The sequence below is a fragment of the Anas acuta genome, chromosome Z (assembly GCF_963932015.1).
Source record: "Anas acuta chromosome Z, bAnaAcu1.1, whole genome shotgun sequence".
Lineage (NCBI taxonomy): Eukaryota > Metazoa > Chordata > Aves > Anseriformes > Anatidae > Anas > Anas acuta.
The window spans coordinates 34,865,286-34,871,079 of NC_089017.1; positions in this window are offsets into that span (position 1 = coordinate 34,865,286).

The following is a 5,794-nucleotide window of genomic DNA, read 5'->3' on the forward strand; positions in this document are numbered from 1 at the left end:
TGGAGCTTTTGGCTTAAACCACAGCACTGAAAATTGCAGTTTTGTTAGTTCCTGCTTTAGGTAATTGCTTCTGGAACAATCATACACCTGTTTTCTGCACAGGCTACCAAACAGAAGAGCCAAGCAAACATTTCTCTTTTGTAATTTCACAGAAGGTGGTATGTAAGATGCCCAGATTGTGACAATGCATCCTGGTGGATTTCCTTCCTTGCTTTTCACCAGCGTGACAACCACTGAACTGTGATTTCGTTGGCTTCCCCAAAGAAGCCCACACTGTATGTTATGTGTAATGGTCGTAGTGCATGCAGAAACTTCACATGGAGACTAGGCTACTGATGTGACAAGCCTACAAGAATAGGGTGTATTTATAATTTTTAGCAAAAAGAAGTATGGATAAAGGGATTATCTGTGGCTCGGCACGCTGACATTTTTTTGAGGGTGAGGAGCAAAAGACTCTGAACAGGTAGCGTGCGAGTTAGGAGAGATGTTTCTCAGACCCAGTGCACAACTAAATAACTGCTGTGTACAGGGGAAGGGAACTATGGTTAACGATTAAAGAGGTGGATTTGTGCTGTAAATGTCAATCCTAAATACTGTTGTCTAGATAGTTTCAACCCTCTCCAGTACAGTATATTCTGATACCCTCATTCTGATGACTGCTCTCCTAGAACCATCCTCGTCTCAGCAATCCAGACTTTTTCTTGGCATATTAAAATTTAGAGTCTATGTTTAGTGTTTGTATTCCATCTCAGACAAACAACATATCTATGTTTTATGCTAACTCATGCTTTCATAGTTGCAATTTGTGGTAGTTTTGCCCAGGTGGGCAGCCAAGCTCCACCACAACCACTCTCACTGCCCATCCTCAAAGGAACAGGGGGAGAAAATACGATGCAAAGGGCTCAAGCGTTCAGATAAGGACAGGGAGATCACTCAACAGTTGCCATCATTGGCAAAACAGACTCAGCATAGGAAAATTAACAGAAATTATTGCCTCTCATTAGCAGACTAGGACAGTGAGAAACTAAAAGCAAACTACAAACACTTTCCACTGTACCTACCCTCTTCTACTGCCTCCTCCCTAGCAGTGCAGGGGAATGGGGGCTGCGGTTAGGACTTCCACCCTAATGCTTGGTCTCCGCCGCTCCTTCTCAGTCCCTCTCTGTCCCTGCTGCCTGTGGGGTCCCTCCCATGGATGCCGTCCTTCCCAAACCCAGCCTGTGGGGGCTGCCCACAGGCAGCAGCTCTTCAAGCACTGCTCCCACATGGCTCTGTACCACAGGGTCCGTCCAACCCCCAGGAGCAAACTGCTCCACCACGGGTCCCCCACGGGTGGGCGGCAGCTCCCCCCAGACCCCCTGCTCCTGCGGGGGCTCCTCTCCATGGGCTGCAGCTCCTGCCCCGGGGCCTGCTCCTGCGGGGACTCTCCATGGGCCGCAGCCTCCTCCAGGCCACATCCACCTGCTCCACCGGGGGCTCCTCCACCCATGGGGGGGCTGCAGCGTGGAGATCTGCTCCATGTGGGACCCATGGGCTGCAGGGGGACAGCCTGCTCCACCAGGGGCCTCTCCCTGCACAGCCCGCAGGGGAACTGCTGCTGCCTGCCTGCAGCACCTCCTGCCCTCCTGCTGCACTCACCTTGGGGACTGCAGGGATAGTGCTCACCCCTCACTCCCAGTTGCTGTTGTCCAGCAGTTTTTTATTTCCCCCTCTCCCTGCTTTCTTCAATCTCCTCTCCCAGAGACACAACCAGCATCACCCCCTGGCTCAGCTCTGACCAGCAGCGGTCCTTTTGGAGCCAGCGCTGATCTGACATGGGGCAGCTGCTGGGCTTTGCTCACAGAATCACAGAATTTCTAGGTTGGAAGAGACCTCAAGATCATCGAGTCCAACCTCTAACCTAACACTAACAGTCCCCACTAAACCATATCCCTAAGCTCTACATCTAAACGTCTTTTAAAGACTTCCAGGGATGGTGACTCCACCACTTCCCTGGGCAGCCTGTTCCAGTGCCTAACAACCCTTTCAGTAAAGAAGTTCTTCCTAACATCTAACCTAAAACTCCCCTGGCACAACTTTAGCCCATTCCCTGTCGTCCTGTCACCAGGCACGTGGGAGAACAGGCCAACCCCCACCTCCCTACAGCCTCCTTTAAGGTATCTGTAGAGAGCAATAAGGTCGCCCCTGAGCCTCCTCTTCTCCAGGCCGAACAAGCCCAGCTCCTTCAGCCGCTCCTCGTAGGACTTGTTCTCCAGGCCCCTCACCAGCTTCGTCGCCCTTCTCTGGACCCGCTCAAGCACCTCGATGTCCTTCTTGTAGCGAGGGGCCCAAAACTGAACACAGTACTCGAGGTGCGGCCTCACCAGAGCCGAGTACAGGGGGACGATCACCTCCCTAGCCCTGCTGGCCACACTGTTTCTGATACAAGCCAGGATGCCGTTGGTCTTCTTGGCCACCTGAGCACACTGCTGGCTCATATTCAGCCGACTGTCCACCATCACTCCCAGGTCCTTCTCCACCAGGCAGCTCTCCAACCACTCATCTCCCAGCCTGTAGTTCTGCTTGGGGTTATTGCGCCCCAGGTGCAGGACCCGGCACTTGGCCTTGTTGAACTTCATACAGTTGACCTCAGCCCATCGGTGCAGCCTATCCAGATCCTCCTGCAGAGCCTTCCTACCCTCGAGCAGATCGACACATGCACCTAACTTGGTGTCATCTGCAAACTTACTGAGGGTGCACTCAAAGCCCTCGTCCAGATCATTGATGAAGATATTAAAGAGGACCGGCCCCAGCACCGAGCCCTGGGGGACACCACTAGTGACTGGCCTCCAACTGGACTTGACTCCATTCACCACAACTCTTTGGGCCCGGCTACCCAGCCAGTTTCTAACCCAACAAAGTGTGCGCCAGTCCAAGCCAAGAGCAGCCAGTTTCTTGAGGAGAATGCTGTGGGAGACGGTGTCAAAAGCCTTGCTGAAGTCAAGGTAGACCACATCCACAGCCTTTCCCTCGTCCACCCAGCGCGTCACTTTGTCGTAGAAGGAGATCAGGTTCGTCAAGCAGGACCTGCCTTTCATAAACCCATGCTGACTGGGCCTGATCGCCTGCTTGCCCTGCAAGTGCCGCATGATGACTCTAAAGAGGATCTGCTCCATGAGCTTCCCTGGTACTGAGGTCAAACTGACAGGCCCATAGTTTCCCGGGTCTGTCCTCCGGCCCTTCTTGTAGATGGGCATCACATTTTCTAGCTGCCAGTCAACAGGGACCTCCCCCAATAGCCAGGACTGCTGATAAATGATGGTAAGCGGCTTGGCCAGCTCCTCTGCCAGTTCTCTCAGTACCCTTGGGTGGATCCCATCCGGCCCCATCGACTTGCACACATCCAAGTGCAGTAGCAGGTCACCAAACAGTTCTTCATGGATGGTGAGGGCCACATCCTGCTCCCCATCCCCTTCCACCAGCTCAGGGTACTGGGTATCCAGAGAACAACTGGTATTGCCGCTAAAGACTGAGGCAAAGAAGGCATTGAGCACCTCCGCCTTTTCCTCATCTCTTGTAACTAAGTTTCCCCCCGCATCCAGTAAAGGATGGAGATTCTCCTTAGTCCTCCTTTTTGTGTTGATGTATTTGTAAAAACATTTTTTGTTGTCTTTAACGGCAGTAGCCAGATTGAGCTCCAGGTGAGCTTTGGCCTTTCTAATTTTGTCCCTGCACTGCCTCGCAACATCCTTATAGTCTTCCTGAGTGGCCTGCCCTCTTTTCCAAAGATTGTAAACCCTCTTTTTTCTCCTAAGCTCAAGCCACAATTCTCTGTTCAGCCAGGCCGCATTTCTTCCCCGCCGGCTCGTCTGTGGGCACATGGGGACAGACCGCTCCTGCGCCATTCAGATTTCCCTCTTGAAGAGCGCTCAGCCTTCCTGGACTCCTCTGCCCTTCAGGGACCACCTCTGTATTCCCCTTGCTACCAAAACCTTGTCCCATAAACCCAAAACACAATTTTGTGCAAATTGTTCTCCACTGTATGATTTTTATGGCTGAGCAAATAAGGCTATCAGAGTAAATGCTTTTGCATCCTACACAACTGGCTAGTGTGCCTGTGCCGTCTCCCTCCACCGGTCATTTCTGATAGTCTCGGTGTATTAAGTGTATTTATGTAGGGGAAATATGTACAAGACCTGAGTTTTGGGGAAGTAAACCGAAACCACGTACAGATGTGTGTTTTTTTTTCTGTTTGTTTGTTTTTATTCACTTTATGTCCACCCTTTATGCTTAACCTTATGAGCATTGATGCTTCTTTCCTGCCTTGTCTTTCACAGTCTGTACCTACTCCATCTTTCCTCCCATACTTCACCTCATACTTCTTGAATGGCTTCTTTGAATTTCCCTGATGAATGAGATGTGCATTCTGCTCTTTCTCTGGAAAGGCCTTTTCATTTAAGACCATGGAAATTTAGGAGGTTATATATTTACATACACACACTCCCTGGCAGCAGGAGGAAGAAAGACACAGTATGGCAGCACTGAAATCTGCACATCACCCCCAGCCCCAGTTTAGAATGAGAAAATCTGGGGCAATGAGGGCAGCTTCTCATCCACCACCAGGCTCCCATAGTGGCTTCTTCATTGGGTAAGGAGGTGGAGGAAGAGCAGTAAGGTTTCTGTGTGTGCAGGTGTGCTACCCATCAAAGGGGGGCTGCTTTTCATTAGGCATGAAGGCTGCTTCGAATGGAAATGAGACTGAATTTGCAAGTGGGAAAGGGCATGAAAAGTTTATTTTTTCAGTGTAAGAGAGCTCATAAAGCTGATAGTAAAAATAAAAAAATGAAAAACTGCTCGTGGGAAATTGGTTCTGTGAAAGAGGTTTGCATAAACTTTTCCGTAAGGGAGAAAAAAAACTATGAAATGTAAATGATTCTTCAGTTGCTAAGGGCTGCACTGTCACAGGCACTTGGAGATTAAAGGTAGCTGCTAGAGACCTTGTAGCTCTGCACATCTTTGCATGTTTTAAACTTCCTGGAATAGCATTAAATGTGGTAAGTATGGGTATGTGACTAGTAACTCCTGAATAGCACCTGGATATAATTTAACTCGCTACATTGGGAATCATTTTGATCATTTTGTAAATCACTTTTTTGGAACTAACAATGTTACTTTCTAATACTTGGGGAGAAATTTAACTTGCACATTGGAAAACTACTCATTATTTTGTAGTAGATTTGTTTCCAGTCTTCAGATAGGAAGGTGATTATTCAGATTAGTCTGTTTTGTTAGGATAACAAGCAATTGACTGAAATCTGATCAAGTTTTCCAAAGTATAAGCTTACGTTCCATCCTGACACTGCAGCCTTTTCCCCCGGCAAGGTGACAGGGAGTTACGTAGAGCACAACGCCAGGCTAAGAGCTGTTCAGAGCTGCAGGAAGCAGCTCTGTGTGTTGATGGGGCATGTAACCCTCTCTTACTCCACAACCTGCTTTTGGAAGGGGAATGTTACCTGGGGAAAGGAAGCTGATACTGAGGCTCCGAAAGAACTCCCACATCAGGTGATGAATATAGCAAGATAAGTTGGGTTTCCAAATGTAATGGAATTGCAAAGTATTTAATACAAGTGAGGTAAAAGCCAGCATGTTCTTGTGATGCTTTCTTTCTTCTGCAAGACACAATCCCTCAATTTTGACTTGCTATGCTCTTAATTTCTGAGAGCAAAATGTACCAATAAGCCAGTGATCCAGCAATCCTAAGAGCCCTATTGTATTTCCTCTACCAGACAGTAAAAATAAAACACCAATTCCAGAG